We start from the raw sequence: 19,423 nt of genomic DNA on the forward strand, positions 1-19,423 counted from the left end.
TTACAGTGTTCGGAACGTTCACTAAACAAAAATAATTCGTTCATTTAATTTTTTTTAATTTTTGTTTTATGAATCGCTTACCTGCAGTCGGTATAGAAATCCGTTGATAGGATTAAAAAAATAAATTCCAAAAATAAAAACACAATTTAGACTTTAGAACGTATATATTTTATAAAGTATAAGCCTACTAAACGACATCACGAAACACGATACACCACTGTAAGATTACACATATATTCATTTTTATTATGAATTTATGATTAGCCGATTAGTTATACAAATTTATTATATTATTCAAATTCGTGGAAATCATAGTATTATTATTTCTGTATGTCGAGCGGGACCAATGGAATCAACTTATTTAATTTTTATAATTTTTCATCAAATTAAATAATCAATTTATTTCATACATGTGTTTATTAAATGGCTAAAAAATATGTTAGTCATTATTTTTGTATTTTTTTTTTCTACGATAATTTAAGATAAACTTGGAAAAAATAATACTAACAACACGTGGTAATTACTATAATTTATCATATTAAAAAAAAAAAAAAACATATATACACAAGTTTAATCTTATAATACTACCGTACCATACACATAGAAACACTGTATTGTTACGTTTTTACTGATGTATCTCAATCACACATCCGCCGGTTATCCCTTTATGTATAACCTATATATTCCAGTGACAGAGGTGAATGTTCTATCTATGTATTTATAATACAACTATAAGTGTTTGCGCTAACGGGACGTAAACAATATGCGCATATAAATATATATAAAGGGGAGACGGGGACCACCACTCTAAACACCGGAACTGCAGATGACGATGAATGTAGGCTGACCTGCTGAAGTCCGGAGGTGGAACCACGTGGACTGAACGTTCTGCTGCGATATATTATTCACGATTGCCGAAACGGGTGGTAATAGAGCCGCGTGAATATAAAATACTAGAGCTCGACAGCAAATGTGAGCAATACAACATACAAGTTAAGAGATTAACACTGTTGAGCACGATGACCGTAAAAGCACATAAAAATGGCGATCACCGTAGGAGCAAGCAATAAGCATGGACCGCGTGATTAATACGTAACGACGGTAGAGCAGCACGTCGAGCACGACGGAACGGAAATAAAGTAACGAACGTACTTTTTAATCATAACCGATTAAAGGTTAAAAGGGTGCAGTATAACAATACTGCAAGAATTTCGAACACCATTAGCGAGAGCGTAATGTCTTACGCGAAGCCCGAAGAGCCTACGGCATAACGAGCGAAAGCCGAATTAAGACGGCAGACGACGTACAAAAGTCAAAAAGCACGTTAACGGCGTCGTACGCGTCGATGCCCGAAACAGCGGGGCATCGATCAAACCATAGAGTAAAAAGATCGGACACACTAAGTAAGTTTATACTTATATATTATTGTCTACGACAATTATACGACAGATATAATAGAATATATATATATATCTGTGGTCTACGGTGAAAACACACATCGGCCAAACCTTTGCGTATTTTTACACGCCATATAATGAACTGCGAAACGAGTCCAAAGACATTAATAATAATAATTACACTCTATACAGGCCAATCGTAATTATTCTAATTAAATAAACAATTTATTACATTAACGATATGTCAACAAAGTGATATTTTTGTAGATACTACAACACACGAAACACTATAAAATAGTCATTTCGAAATAAACTATGGACGGTGGTAGTACGTGCGGCGCGCGATGTCTCACTCCGAAGACGCGTCAGTAGCCAGTCGGCGTCTTCTTCCGCGACAACACAACTTTCTCCCGAAACTCACAACCGCTCTTCCCAGTGCCGACAACCAAGATCTTCGCTTTTTGGACAACGGTTCGGGCGGTTCGGGTACCGGATCGACCACCGAGTCGCTACCCGCGGCCTCGTCCATCGCAGTTGACACGACCAACGTCTCCTCCTCTTCGTCCGACGTCAGCGGCTCTGCTGTCAGGTGTTCCGCTCGGTACGATGTCGTCGGCGGCTGTTCGTCCAGGCTCTCCATTGGTTCGTAAATCATGACCACCGTCACCAGATCACTCTCACTCTCCTGGCCAAAGTACCTCGTGCTCACCACTCTTAGCTCACTCGCAGCGTCGAACCGGGGCAGGTACCAGTATTCGATTTCTTCGCTGTCGCTGGAAGAATCAGACGGAGACAAGTCCTGAGAGTGAAGCTCTATTTCCGCACGTATCTGGTTCAAAAACTCGCCCAGCAATCCCGTCGAAGAAGTAGCTACCACCATTAGGTCGTCGCTACTCGTCGAGGGCGTTCCTCTATCACCTTCACCGTCCATTGTGTAACAGAAATTAAATTAAACACAGAAACAGATAAAATTAGTACGACCGATTGCAAAGTATAAACTGTTAGTGTAACTTTAGTTTAACCGACAAAATTAAACAATTATATTTATATGTTGCAAATATTTAAGTGTTTCTATAGGACAATAAATAAAATTAATATTTACTTCTAACATTATACGATATGTTTTCATTTTGATGTTTATCAAAAACTTTAAAAATTCGAAATCACTATATGATTATATTATTTGGAGGGCTATATGATTATATCCGAAAATATTACAGTCGAAAATTAATAGGTAGAAAATATTTTAGCCGAATCGTATTTTAGCGGAAAAATATTTAATCCGAACTGTATTTTATCAGAAAAGTATTTTATTAGAAAACATTATATCCGAAAATAAACAGGTAAAAAATATTTAATCCAAACCGTATTTTAGCAGAAAAATGTACGGTCATGTATAGCTCAATTGGTAAGGCGTCATTTATATAACTAGGGGTGGTCAGTTTAAATCCCATATCCTGTGTTAAATTTTTAAATTCACTAGTCTCTATCAATTATAAGATGGTACATTAAAAATATAATTTTTTTTCGTTACTCTAATTACGCCAATGAGAAAACATAGAGATAGGTAAATAGAATTAGCCGTGGTAGATGGCTAAAATTTCAATCAATACAGAGCATATTTTAACATAAAAAGTATGTTGCACTTTTACCACCAATACCAATGTGACAATGTTACCACGTGGTGGTAAGGGCGTACCAGAGTGAGGGTCGGTTCTGGACCCCTCTCATGATTGACAGAATTTAAATTCTTAAGGTGCAAACCACTGATTGTATAATACTTTGCATATTCAAAAAATTTGAACCCCTTCTTGAAAAATTCTTGGATACGCGAAGTGGTGGGTTGTCATGCCATTTACTACTAACCACTATTTGTGAAAACGAAACAAGTACTCGTTAATTTAGAGCTATTATTTTATAAATGATAACTAGTTTTTCGGAAGCAATCTATTGTCATCGTTGTCATGAAATTGAATCACTAAATATAATTTCCTGTTTGAGTAATCGAGTAGAAAAGGTAGATTAGAAGCACGATTAAATATAGTATTATATATAGGCTATTACCGAAGTCAATAGTAATATGGCGGTAGGTACTCATATAGTCGGATAAAATGATTTACATTTTTTTTTACTCTTTGCATCATTCTTTTATATTATTAACTGAGTATGACAATGTGCCGAATTATGTACTAATAATCTACAGTACTTAGATAAATATTAATTCAAATTTAAATTTATTTCATTGTTTAAATACGTTTTAAATTGTTCATAATTTTTAATACAACTATAAAGAATTTTTCAAAAGTCTTATTATTAATTATTGTAAGACTTAATATTTTAAATATATACTATACCAATGAATTTCGCACCTAATTTAAATAAATAATATAAATACTTCAAATATTTTAACTATACATAAGGAAACAAAATTATTTAAAGATACCTATTCTGTCGTTTACTAGCTATTCAATTTAATTGTGCAATAACGAGTTATTAGTTATTCATTTTTTATAGCATTAGCTATAAATAATTCTTTTTAGACAGAACCACCAAACAACTTGAAAATTATTGGATATAAGTGGGTACTCGAGATACGATTCAAAAAATAATTATACTGTTGCGTAGTACACTAGTACTGCCTGACGTTTACATTTAAAGATTAGTTTACAACTAATGAAACGTGAATATTATTGAGTACAATACGGAGCTTTATTGTTTATTCGAGTGTTTATAAATTATTTTTTAATCATATAAATAAATAAGTCACAGAACACACAACAAAATTGACTAAATACCTACGTAGCTTTATTGGCTTATTGCTATGAACAATTATTGTGTCCACGTACAACGGGGCCGAATAATAGAAACCATCTACGTTTGACGGAGATCAGACAATCATCGAGATAGTTGCTGACGTATTTCAAATATTTATAAACCTATACATCATATTAGGATAATTTTGTATTTTTAAAAGTATGAGTTCACTCTCAATTGAAAATGTAATGATCGATTATGATTTATTTTAAAGTCATAAAAATTTAACGAATCCTAATTAAATATACATTTTAATATTTACATTTCAAAGTGAGCCCGGGCTCGTCCCGACAATACACCGCCACTTCTTCAACGTCGTAAAGTACAAACATGTTTTTCCCCAAATAACTCGTAACTAATTGTCGCGTCGTGTCGTGTCCAAAAGTTGAGATTGACCCGTGATAAAAATTCGACATTTCCGTCACCGACGCTAACATTTCATTACGAATCATAATTATCGCTGTTACGTTGTTAGCGCATTGCGTACGACTGCTTTATATTTTGTCTTTTTCTTTCTTAGGCGGTGGAATTCGGTTTCCGCCTTCTGTTCACATGATATAATGAACATATCAAATTATTTAAATTACGTATAGGTATATTCGTACATTAGTTTGCACAATAAGCGCCGCGCACTGAATTTTGTAATTTTCGTTGGTGCTTTTTCAATAACTTTGATGTCTATTTAAAGTTGTTTATTTATTCGTATGACATGTGTTTTATTTAAAAACTGAGCACAATAGTCTATCGGAATAGAAAATGTATAATCACAGTTTAGACGCGCAGACGACAGTTCGTTTTAGACGTGCGTGCCCCATATTGTAATATTTTTGTGTATTTCAAGTATACCTATACGTATAGTATAAGTCGCCGCAGAAGCTCGACGTTTGTTATTCTTTCCCTGCACGATTGCGCCGTCACATACAATTATACATAATCATATTGTATTTTATATATAACGTAATAATAATAATGATATTACCTCCTATATAATGCCAGTGTATGGGAAAAGCCTCGTACAGCGTGTACGTGTACTGTACTGTGTACGAGCAGTATGTGCGGCATAAGCGATGCGCGATCACGCGTCGGCTGGACGGCAGCTAATAGCGCCGTCGTCGTCTCCGTCGCCGAGTCAAATCGAAAATCGATCGCAGATAACAGAACAGAACAACAACAACAAAAAAATATATCGTACCGATTTTTTAGAAGACGTATTTTTTTTTTATCACCGTTGGCATTATTACTGCGGCGTGCGATTTTTATTGAGCGACCGTTTTGTAAGACACGGCACAAAAATGTAGAAAAAAATACGGTCGTTTGTTGTAGGAACACGAACGTATGTATATACCTATATATAGAACATACTATTATGGGAGGTATGTATAAAGGTACCTAGGATATTGTATATTATACACCGTTATCGATGTTCGCCGATCGGCAATTAACGTTCGGACGCGACGGACGACTGTTACAGCCGTTATATTGGCTTGAGAGAGAAGCGTCGTCGTAATAATACATATAATATGCAGCACGGCGCGCGGGCCGCAGAGAACACATAGTAACGATGATAATAATAATAAAAAAAATGGTCCATCTTGCGACAATAACCGTTGACCGCGGAGACGAGGAGAGAAGCGAAACAATTTGGAAACGCAATCCGATCGATAACCGACCCCATACAATACTTGTGTTATATATAATTTTATACTTTCAGGAGGTATATATATATATATATAGGTAGGTAGGTAGGTAGGTAGGTATTCCTTTTCGGCGAACCGACCGCCGACGAGTCGACTACCAGATATTGTAACGTTCGCATTCATTACCCACGCCCGAATAAAGACGGTTGCAAAACGTACGTTTATCATATTGTTAAATCACTGCGACCATATAAATCATATGTTCTCGTCTCGACGAAGGACCGCGCGGACGAAAATCGAGGTTACGCGCAGGCCGACATCGTCACAGCTCATGGGCGGAGAAAAAATTGTCACGATATTTTATTGTAACGGATAACACAATACTATAAAACTATCGAGTTTATTTGTGTTTGAGAATTAAGAAGTATTCCTGTAATATCGATAATTTTCAAATTGTTTTATACGTAAAGACGTATGAGATGTTCAATTGAACAATATCTAATGCTTGTAATTTGTTACAATGCAATCTTCAATAAAGTTATTCTTATACAGCTGTGATAATTCAAAAATATCAAAAACACAATGATATGCACAAGTTTATTTTGTAAGTCATAAGCGTTTTTAAGTTTAAATCATTTTCTTGTCTTTTCCTTCGCTCAGAATCATTTTCTTTCGAGTGGGTCATATCATGATTAATTGAATTCATCGATTTCAAAGGATCTATATGCAACAGAAGCGAGTTCTAAAAATGTCCTTTAAAAACAATGGCAGCCGTTCAAATGAAGAACTTTTGTTTGTCACTTTTACTAGGGAAATATTCTACATACCTTGTAATGTCGTACAAATCTATAAACGGATATTTTGATCGAAATCTATAGAGGAAAATATTACAATAATTTTTTTTTTCATTTCGTTTTCAGACGAACTCGGAATACTTTTAATCAAATCCACCCTAAGCCTCTCTCGATTTCCGCCAATGGCTGACACGACGATTTACTGTCGACAAAAAAATCATGCTAAACGAAAATCGATATCTTCGCGAGCTCTCTCGTTAAAAACGATTGGCCGCGGGCTCTGTCAATCTAGGATTTCAGAGCTCAACCGTCGCCGCGCGGCTAAACCGAACTGCAATTGATTCACAGTCTGTTGAATTGCGTACATCATATGATATCGTATATATAGGAATAGCAAGACGCGTATACATATATACCGATCGTTTCGAACAAACGGTCTCCGGCGCAATGTAATATCATTGTTATGTTTAGGGTTTTTGTGTCGGGTAAATCGGTAAATGTTATATCATATTATTCTCTCTCAAGTCACAAATTGACATTTGAGCAAAACGTCGAGTTCTTCGTATATACGCATAATATACAGTATATAATGTATACGGGAGCGGATGACGGGGGGAACGTAACAGTCGCGACAATTCATTCTTAACTCTCTCTCTCTCTCTCTCTCTCTCTCTCTCTCTCTCTGTCTCTCCCCGTCACTCAATCCTCCGCTCACTAACCGCCTCCGCCTCGTTCTTTATTCGGCGAAAACGAATACACCATGAAGGCAACATTTTCGCATTGTGTTGTATTCCGCTGACGGATGTGTGCGCGCATATAAGGGCGAGCAAAAAGCTCATGTTTGTACTCTGCTGATAACGACGTTTGTGTCCCCTCTCGGCGGGTTATCGTGTGTACGACTGTATACACTACAAACAACTGTATATGCTGTGCTTTTATACCGCTGCTGCAGTCTCGCTATATATATATACATACATACATACATACAACTGACGTTGTTGCTGGTATTAGTGTTCAAATCGATTTTGTAGTGTCGAGAAAAAAAATAACGCAAAGTTTTATCTCTTTTGCGAGTCCTGATCCTGGTAAATAAAAACACTCGCGCTGCATGATGCATTTAGTTACTTTCAAGTTTTAATCGAAAACGGCCTATGGGTCGTAGTACCTACGTATATCACATTATGTAGCTTACAAATCGGCCGTTATACGATAACATTTTTATTTGTAAGAACGACGACAATATGTTGTCAGAACAGCAACCGTTTGCAGCGTTAAAACGATTTATTTTAAGAACCCACAAATTGGTTTCAATGACCTTTTTACAGACTTAAAATCGGGGTGCGCTATTATTATTGTAAACAATTTTAAATGTAAATTAAAATGTAACTGGTATAACTATTAAATTTCGAACAATTGACGAGCAAAAAATAACTTGTTAAATGTGAAAAAAAACTATTTTTTTTAAATATATTATATCATGTACTAATACTTGCAAAAAATCAGTTAGTGTATTCATTAATTATATAATTATAGCTAACTACCCAATGAGTTTTATTTATGAATTATAAAATTTTTTGTAAAATGTAAATATTTAAAACGTATAAATGGTAAACTGCCCTACAAACGCATAAAGCACGAATTACCGTACATAACAACTAACAAGGGTGCCAAAGGTGGCAAATTTCAATGGCGCGTGAAAAATTGAAATTATTAAAAATTATGCTAAGTAGTAAGTATTTATAAAATTTCGGTTATAAGAAATTCAAAGAAACAAATTATATACATTTTAAAAATTACAAACAAATGTGTTCCTTAGCTACTTATTGAAATAATATTAGAAATCTGGAACTTTATTTTTATCCTTAGACAATACAACTTCCTTTGAACACGTAAAAAATTGTCAATATCTTGATTCGAAAGGTTTATTGGCTCTCGACCCAAAAAAATGAGGTTCATCACCACTTATATATAATAAACAATCTATACTATATAGGTGTATATGCCTAAACTATATATACTTATCGTCGGTAAGTTTGTATGAGAACCACTATAGACGTGTCATCGTCAGTCACATTGGCTACATATACATATAATAATCGTCGTATATCAGACTATATAATTCAGTATAGATATATATTATCTATAAGTATATAAAAGAGGTGACAAAACCACCGCACGCACACAATGATATACTACAAAGTTATTTTAGCTATGTATATACACGTGTGTGTGTGTGTGTGTGTGTGTGTGTGTGTGTGTGTTTGAGTACATTATTTCCCCGCGACGAAGTTGCGGTGCAGCAGTTATCGTCTGATATACGGTGAAAAAATAAAGTGTTGGCGGCCGCGGTAATGGCGGTGGTGGTTTTTACATTTTTTTGTTTCGCTCTAAATAATTAATCGTACACCACCACCGCCGCCGCTGCCGCCGTCGTGGTCGCATAATAACGTACATTACCATAAGAATGTCTGTCTCGGACGGAAGTGACGATGCTGTTGCGGCGGAGACGACGGCGATGACGGTGTAAAGCGCACTCATTAGGCACGTCGGTCGGCGATTCACACGGCGCGTGCAATGGTCTGCGGCGGCCATCGTCGGACACCCGATAAATCAGACCACGCGCGTGTATTCTAATTAAACGGCTGCAGAGAGGCTCGCCCGGCCCCGCCCGACCGCCCGCCAGCCCATTGATCTATGGGGATCTACGACGAGTCCTCACACGCTTACGAATTGGCTTAATGACGTGTAGATGCGACACGCGTTATATACCTATATTAATAACAGGCAGACGTCACGCCTCCGAAGGTTTGTCGGGATACTCGACTCGTATAAGCGCATTATACCTGTACGATATACGTTTACTAGATCCGCGTGCGACGGTAGCGCTTATGTGTATTCCGAGTTTATAACGCTATCTTTGTTTTTTAGAATTATCGCGACGGAAACGCGCTCGTTTTCAGGAGAAAGCCATCGTGTACATCAGCACTCGAGCGCCGCCACTAAACATAAATATATAGGTACGAATTGTAAATCGTTTTGCCCAACGGATATTGGCTGTCGAGTTGAATGTCGGGAATACGCGTATTATAATTGTTCAATGTACGTCTCTAATCACTAGCACACATGTACAACGTAGTTATTTTTAACCAAACTCCACGCGCGAAAATTCTTCTTTATTGAAAACTATACATTTCTTTCAAAAGTATATACGGTAATACACGATGTGCTTGTTCTCCGTGCAAAGCGAAATAAACGCTCAAATTATATTGCGTCCTGTCCATCGCCCGAACCTATAAATAAATCGTGAAATTACATATGATTATTATGACAATCGTCACACATCGGACATTCGTATACAAATTAAGAACCACTCATGCGATGATAATATGATATCATATTATACATCGATCGATCGACCGTTGACGAACAGTTGTATTACAATTGACGTATACATATTTAACTATAGGCATATTAATACAATACGAACCTATGATATTATAGGATGTTAAAAACGGCCTTTTAGTAAGAAAAGTTTAAGCGTATTTATAGTGCACAGGATATTATCAGTTGTAATTTTGTTTATGCTTATATGATAATACAAATAGCTTAGACAATGTAAGGTATAATACGTATCATAAATAATGTGCGACGATAATTTTTAGAATATGTTATATAAAATTCGAATTGATGTTATTAAATATGTTCGGGAAACTAGTTTCAAATTTTCTTTTTTATTCGATGTATAAGTTTAGTTTTATATTATTATATTTATTATACGTTGCATTTGTATAATATTATAATCCGTGTATAGCCAGTTATTATTGCAATACTGATCGGATCAAAACAATTGCTTTCCGAATGCGATAATTAATGGTTTATCCGACTCGATCGAATTATTATTATTGTCGTTGTGATTTTAAAATAAAACAAGTCGATAGAATGTGAAACGTGTTATATAAATAGAATATGATAATAAAAAAAAACCTTGTTTCGTTTTTAAAGCAATTCTATAACAAAAATAATAAATAATATACAACAGGCTACAGATTTTCTATTTTCTTTCTCTATTAAATTCTTCACATTTGGATTTTTGTTTTAGTTATGATGACCCCCACATAAAATAAACGAATGAAATTAATTCGCACCTGTGGATGAAGTTATTAATTAAAAAATTTTCAATTGTTGATTAAATTGCCTATATAAAACCCCTTAAATACAGGCGTTAATGAGTTTGACATACCATTTATCATGATATTATTATGTAAGTAATGCACAGATCCTATATAATTTTTTATCTGAAGAAAAATAAAGCAATCATTTTAATATTAATAATACATTATTGCAAATTTTGCTAAATATATCGCAAGTTAATGGGTAAAATGTCGGAAAAAGATGCAAAAAAATTAGGTTGGAGGTGCTGGGATTTGAACCCAGGACTTTCAGCATGCGAAGCAGACACTCTACCACTGAGTTACACCCCCAGATAGAGACATTTGTTGATTTTGCTTTATTTAAGCTTAACTTAATATGTAATTTTATTAATTTTTTAACATTTATACATTTACAACGAATTAGCAATGATGTTAATTCAAAACTAACAATTAATAAATATCAATATCAATAATTATTTAACACTAATTGAAAATGAAATGTATTTAAATAGCAAATGTTTGTACCTATTACTATTAATTAAATATATTTAATCAATATTATTACTACTTAGGTACTATAAAAAAAAAAATAGTAGTGTTATAATTAATTTTAGTTTTAAATAGCGACAGGAGAAAAATACTGACTGGCCCAAATAGCTTAAAAAATCACTCACTTCACCGAGTTCACCGTCAAACTAATTTACATTTATTATCTCAAAACAATTTTTCTTTTATAAAATATTATAATATTACAATGGCGTGGCCAGGATTTTAAAATGGGGATGGGCGGCAAATCTAAAATATTAAAAAATCATAATCAACAATAAACAATAACAGTTAGTTTTTATATTAAGCTGATATAACCCATGATATTACATATTTTTATGAAAAAATTCAAAATTGACGTGGATGGCTAATAAAACTTACTATACCAAGATAACCTATATATCTACCTTCCTACTTACCTCGGTAGCATAATTTTAGGTTTTTCGAGAAGGCCTCTCCGAGGAATTAAAAACTTTGACCAGCTTTTAAAAATATCTATAGTGGCCTGACGCCGGTGTCATCTACTTTAACAGTTAAACTTAAATTGGTTTTTATACGCTAATGGTCCATTTTTAAAAGTACCTATAATAGTTTTCAATGAAAAAAATCACTCCGAACAAATTAAATTACAATATCTACAAAAACTTAACTGTTATAACTTATAAATTATAAAGTTACTAATAAAATAGAAAATATTAAGCAATATCGTCAATATCACGAGTTTTATAGACATCACAACTAACAATTATTTCTTGTTTTCCGAGTTTTTACGAAACCAAATAACAAAAGCCAGCCTAACCGGATGTGCTGAGCTAAGATTTCATTTGTCCGCCAAGAAGACGATGGTGTTCAATGCCGAACGTTAATTTATTACACATGACGTCTAGTTGGATCGAAATCAACTTCACTCAGAACCAAATTTTGGCCAAAATTGCAAATATCGCAACAAGATCCACGCGGTTAATAACCTGTCGCAGTTCTAGGACAGAGTTCAATTTAGATACTTTCGTTGTGGAAGCAGTTTTGCTGTGAATAATATTATAGTCCGTAGTGTAGAATATAATACCTAACCAAACATGAGTTTAAATATAAATCCATAGGTAGGTACTTATAGTAAGAAGAATAATGCAAATCGTATTTATTTACATAAATAAACGTTGTTAATCAATGGCGGATTTAAGGGGGGCCCGAAGGGCCTGCCCCTCCCCCCATTGGCATAAGTTAAATACACATATTTGTATGTATTTGTTAATTACTGAAAAATTTAAGATTTGCGTTTTGGACTATGTCCCCCCCCCAAAAAAAAAATTAAATCCTGGATCCGCCACTGCTGTTAATAACAACTTGTTATATTATTTAATTGGTTTTTATATTATAAACCAACATGCAATGTAAAATTAATCTATTATGTGGCTTGTATAAATTGTGACTATATATTATCTTTTTGATTTTTCTGTAACAAAAAAAAACCCATGTATTAAATATTAAAGTGTTTTAACAAAGAACAAAAAATGTAATGAAAAAAAAAATAAAAATACTGCGATATCCTGCAACGATATCTACACCTACAATAACCTATAATAAAGCTCTCTGGGTATTTGGTTTCAAACGTTGTAAACTCGTAATAAATTGCTCAATTTTTTTAATTTTTCTTTAGTTTGTTCTATAATAGAATATGCGGGTTCAGTTATTAGCTATCTGAAACCATTTTTCATCAATGTTGCTGTATTCTAGCTTATAATGATGTATATTATATATATATATATATATATATATTATAATCGTATATTCAGAACCTACTTTTACGGGTACTTGCAATGTTTTGCATATATAAAACAAGCAAAATAAGCCCATCTCTCGAACAACGAGCAATCAGTTTTGATACTGAATCACTTTAAAAGAGAAGAAAGCTTTGGCTCTATACAAGTCACTTAATTCCCAAAACGACCGTCGCCCCTTGTGTTATATACGCTCATGTATCACAGACGTTCTATACGTTTTTATTTGCTATAGATATATTTATATATATATATGTCTACCCAGAAAAAAATAAGGATGTCAATGTAGGTACACCACAAATGACACTTTTGAATCATACTGATATTAGGTTTTTGACTCTAAGGTCTGACCTGACGACTGAAGGTTATTACTAAAATATAGTATAATATTATTATTATTTATTATATTTGAACTAAAGCACGCAATGTTCTATATTTGACTAGAAACTTCTAAAGCTATAGGTACCTATACCCTCAAAGACAAGATTATTTTTTATGGTACCAAATCATCCAAATCCATTATAACCACGTCACTACGACATATAAATAAAATCTACATGGACCTACTATAATATAGAGCGCACATCTGCAGTCATTGGCTATCGTCCGTCACTGAATGTTAAAAAATAGTATATAATATTATAATTTTACGTTGTTAATCATTATACGAAAAGTAAGTAAGTAAGTAAGTTTTATAATTATAACTTATAAATAATAGTTATATACATCATAATTACCTATAAATATGTAAAGGTAGATAATACATTAAAAAAATATAACTTGAATCAGTTGAATCTCATGTTTGAACATAATGGTACAATTTTAAAATTTCAATAGGTTATAGAGTACAACCTATAAAATTATCGTAGGTATATAACCTATATTGACCTACATATTATATAATACTGCACTGGGGTCTGGATAGGTTGAGACAATGAGTGTGATCAGCACACTACAGTAACTACCTAGTTAGCTAGATAGTTACCTATAGAATAATATACCTTGTCCAGCAAGAGAACACAGTCCGTTCTGCTGTTCTGCGCATGCCCACACTATTTATTATCGGAAATCGGTTCCAATCGGGTACTGTCAAGTGAGAATGCGCATAACCGATTTTCGTCAGGCTGTGGCGTGTTTTCGCACTAAAGACTAGACAGAGTATATTATATAGATGATATTAAATGTAAATTATAAATATATTGTTTTTAAATTTTTATTTTTTTATAGCTTTTAAAATTAACTATTAAGCTTGAAAATTACAAACTAACAATCCATTACAAAACTATATACAATTTAAGATTAAATTATAAAGTCAGCTTCCTGAGACCTGGATAAATAAAATAACATGAATTATAACTCAAACAGAATCAGGATGCAAAATGGCAGAGAAACAGAAAGTAAAGAAAGAATTTTTTAGAGATATTAGAATTGATTAGATGAGTAAGCGGTACATTTAGCGGATTAAAAGGAGCAACCAGTAAATTATATTTTAGTTAGATAAGATATATAGTTTTAGTTATTAGTTCTTATACCAGTTATACCTAACTATTATAATTTATAATAGTCAATATAGGTACTATTAAATCGTTAAATGTTAATACACTAAGCGGTCGCTAATAATAGAATAAATAATCATAGTTAATTATCTCGACATTGATAATTGATTAAGTACATTACATCGCAATTCCTATGGGAAATATTAATTTTAAAATCGGTGCCCACGTAGTAATTAGAAATGAATAATAGTTTTATACATTATGCTTTATAATATGCTATATAATGCATTAGCTTTCAGGCATTAACTAAATAGTGAATCTAAAGAATACCTAAATGTGGTCATTTTCGAAGAAAACTATGTCTGGGGGTGTAACTCAGTGGTAGAGTGTCTGCTTCGCATGCTGAAAGTCCAGGGTTCAAATCCCTGCACCTCCAAACCAATTTTTGCAATTTTTTCCTACATATATGATATAATAACAATAATATACCTACTGAATTTTATTAAGACTTAAATTTAAATGTTAACCATTATCGTGTAAAATTATTAATTGAGTATTTTAAAATCAAATATTATTACATTTCTCTCAATTAACAGTGCTAGTAGCAGTGTACCTGTACGAATGTATACATAATATTATGATATATACATCAACTATTTTATGTCATGATGTGGCATACCAAACAAGGTCAATGCCTTTTCCACTTAGTACAACCTATTTGTACCAGTAACACCATCTCTGTTTAGTGCTACGTTAAAATATCAGCTGTTATTGTTTATAATATAATATTAATATTATTAATTCTTATACGAAGTATCCCTACTGTACGCGTACCATGGCATACCATGTGTCATGTATGTTAGATGTTAGAACGTTACACTTCACACGATGTACATGAAATAGTTAGTATTTTTATCTAAATTGTGCAGTGTGCATTTTTACTACAGTTTACAGTTATATAAGTATTTATAAATTATATTACTTATGTTTTAACACGCCTAGAGAATATGGAATAACTTGAAAGTCCATAAGATGTACTATACATTATACACATATAAAATAATAAACTATGAATACATAATAAATATATAAGCACCTATAAACATAATATATGGACGTTTACATCAACATATTTCTAGCAAATACGTCAGTTGTCAGTACAATACATACCCGTAGTAGGGTTTTTCTTAGCGGTATACTTAAGTAAAATAGGTGCTATTGAGGAGTCTGTAGATAATAATATGTACATTGTACATAGATCTGATTCTGGTTATACCTATGTACATAACGTACAGTGGCATTGCATACTTCGTTATTATTGACAGGATAACTGGATAACCATTATACACGGAAAAAGGGCCGGACCTAGGCACTCACACCCTAATCCACCAACACAGTATATAATTTATTTTGACTACCTATATCCTGCGTCGATTACATCTATGATAGAGATGTGGTAAACAACTTTCGGTAAATTTGTGTAAAATATATTAAATTGTTTTTCGCGTTAATTTTATTAATTACATAATTTCGTAACTAAAATGTATTTTTGAAACCATATAATATACCAGTGGTTCCCAATTAGCATTGAGCCACGGACCACTAGCTAAAACTTAAATTGGACGGGGGATCCCTTTTATTTGTGATTACTTTTCAAATTTGTTTAATAATATCATTAATTGTCGACCTTTTTCGCGATAATTGAGTTTATCTATCTATCTATTTATTTATAATACATGGAATTTTAAACCACTACGTATTTAATAATTCCACTAAAATAAAATTAAAATATCATTTCAGTACTACATAACCACGAACCCCCAACATCAACACGCAGACTGCTGGGGGTCCGCGAACCACCAATTGGGAACCACAGTAATATATCATATATGTTTAATGTATAAATAACTTATTAACTTTATATTATATACTGCAGTAGTTATACCTTATACGTGGTTATTGGTAATAATACAACTCTAAGCCCTCGTTAATTCAATATAATTTAAAATATATTATTAAAATAAACATTTTTGTAATTCAATTCTATTTATAATAATATAATTTCTATTTACATAAATTTAAAATTTGTTTTTATACCGTTGAATTGACTGTTTTTTGAGCAACTTTGATACTATATTTATTAGATACCTACATACCAGTGTCATACAGAGATAATAATAATGAAATTTTGTCGAAAAAAATGGACGGTAAAATTGACTAAGCTCTCATAGTCTCATCTCTATATTGCGTATGTTAATTTTTAAACAAGTTCATACAAAGGTAAAAAAAAAACTATACATACGTATTATGTAAATAATAATTTTCTGTCATACAAAGATTGAAAATATAGATGAAATCAATATGATGTTGCAGAAACTTGAAATATAATTTAGTGTAGGTTTATGTTTAGCCATAAACGACTACATATAACTAAGAAGATGATAAATAAAGACATAAAAAATACATATTCATGTATAATATCATAATTTATAGATTTTTACAATCTCCAACGTGCAGAAGAATCAGTATTTAATATTATAATTATTAATTTAATAGAATGCATAGAATTTCTAGAAAAGTTTTCGTAAGACATCAAATTGCATTATTATACTGATTGATTGTGGGGGGTGAGTCAAGGCTGTCTAGTAACAACGTCAGTTTTCCGTTAAAAAAAATGATAGGGCTCAAGTCTCCGTTGATTTAATTCCCTGTTTGCAGTTATGCGGATAACTCATTTTTGAAACAAAAACGAGCTTATACGAGAAAAAAATTAAAGTAAATAACCGCTTTTATATAGTAAATGTATTTAAATTAAAAAAAAGAAATACCCAGAAAGCTGTATTACGAGAAAAAAGTAAAGACAATAATGAGATAATATTTTAATAATCCGAATGAACCAAAAACTTTGAAAATATTATTATAATGCAGTGCTACCCCAGATGCAAACATGAATATTTAAATACGGGCTGTGCCAGAAAAAAAATATATAATACGATTTATACGTAAAAAACACCAACAACCACCGGTTTTGACGATAATATAATTTATATAATTAATTAAAAGGATTATATTTATTCTTGTGGGAACGAAATTAATTTGAATAGCCAAACACAAACCTCGGGTAGAGTTAGTCGAGATGAAATGTGATCAGGCGCACTACGAGGGGGGTGAGATGCAGACGGTGGAATGTTTGAAAAATTTCGCTCTTCGTCGTCCGAAATCGTCAAACCGCGCGTTTCGCACGGGAATACTTAATTGACTTATACATATATTTAGGCACCTACCCTCAGGCCTCGACGATTATATAATTTTATATTAGAGCGCACGGGCGTTTGCCGGTTCCCCTCACAGCGTGCATATTTTAATTCAAAATTCCGTCGTCAATGCAACATCATGCACCTCCTTGCCACTAAACAACTGTTTAGATTTCACACGGGCCCATTTACGTAAAACCGCAATAATTAATTGCATTATTATTTTTAAATTGTATTATATTCGTATATTTTTATGATCTATAGCTTATAACTATAATGTACCCAAATTATACCGTGATATATATTATCGCAGATTGCATAATCAACTATCACAATCTTGTACTGATTAAATGTGTAGGTACGTTTTAATATTCATCTAGTCTTTATGTTCACGTCAGTCAGAGTTAAAGTGATAGAGTTAAATATTTTTGTATAATGCTCAAGAAATGGATTAAAAACAATACCTAAAACTTACAAGCTCATTGAAAATATTAAAACCGTTAGGGTTTTTATCGTTTTGATTTTCCATTATGTTTACAATCATGTACAAAATAAGTATCGTTGGAATTAACCAAAGCAAACATTTTTAACTTAAAAACCTGAACCAACCTTTTGTATTTTATAAGAAACGTATACCAAACCTAAAACCAAATTGCTCGTTTTTTTATAGCTTTGTATGAACCAAACTCAAACAGAAAAAAGTTGTAAAGGTTCCTGTACTTGCGAACTATCAATCATCGAAATGTGTATTAGCCCCCTCCCCCCTCCCCAAAAAAAAATGATTTGATTATGAAACTTTATAATAGGATAATAGGTGCATACCTAATGTTATATACTATATAATATAATGATATAGCACATTAGAATATACTACAATATGATTTGCAATATATATTAACGAATTTTACGATTCGACAATTTCCGTACCACTATATATTATGTTTATAAACCAGGAAGGCAGAAAACTGTTTTCGCGTGAGTCTATTACGTGGCGCGCTGCAACAGAGGTATCTCAGCAGATTATTTGTATAGAACAGTTTATTTTTCCGAGTGACCGGTTAATTCTGATCAGTGTATCCGTATTTATTGTTCTTTTAGACGGTCGTAATTTTTATTTACTATTGAAGTGTATAGGTATATAAAAAGATAAGTACATAATATCCTACGCGGGTTTTGTTTTGTTTCGTCGACCGAAAAGAGCTAGTGGTCGGCGGTACACGCGGCAGCAGCAATAGCAACAGTACTTCGCGAAGGATGATGTGCCGTGGAGTATACATATATACGTATACTGTACATATATAGTGACAAGCGGGCGAAAGGCTTTTTCGGTCGTTTGAAATTTATGTGCACGCTCGTGCGCTACCCTAAGACTTAAGACCTCTCTACCCCCTCCCAAAAAAAAAATATATCACCATCCTACTATAGACCAAGAAACACTCTAGTATAGAACTATAGAATAAGGTGTGTGTGTGTGTGTGGTAAACGCGAGGGTATAAGGGTATAAAATCGAATTATCCGCGTATGCGTCTTGACCCTTTTTTCCTGTTTCCGGTGTT

At 33.1% G+C, this 19,423-nt stretch overlaps 2 non-coding genes across 2 annotated transcripts; one reads left to right on the forward strand and one right to left on the reverse strand.

Moving 5' to 3' along the window:
- Window positions 1–11,051: 11,051 nt before the first annotated feature.
- Trnaa-cgc lies at window positions 11,052–11,123 on the reverse strand. Its single transcript has one exon. It is a non-coding gene; the product is annotated as a tRNA-Ala (tRNA).
- A 3,854-nt stretch (window positions 11,124–14,977) lies between these two features.
- Window positions 14,978–15,049, forward strand: Trnaa-cgc. Its single transcript has one exon. It is a non-coding gene; the product is annotated as a tRNA-Ala (tRNA).
- Window positions 15,050–19,423: the final 4,374 nt, after the last annotated feature.

Source organism: Rhopalosiphum maidis, chromosome 2 (genome assembly GCF_003676215.2).
Source record: "Rhopalosiphum maidis isolate BTI-1 chromosome 2, ASM367621v3, whole genome shotgun sequence".
NCBI lineage: Eukaryota > Metazoa > Arthropoda > Insecta > Hemiptera > Aphididae > Rhopalosiphum > Rhopalosiphum maidis.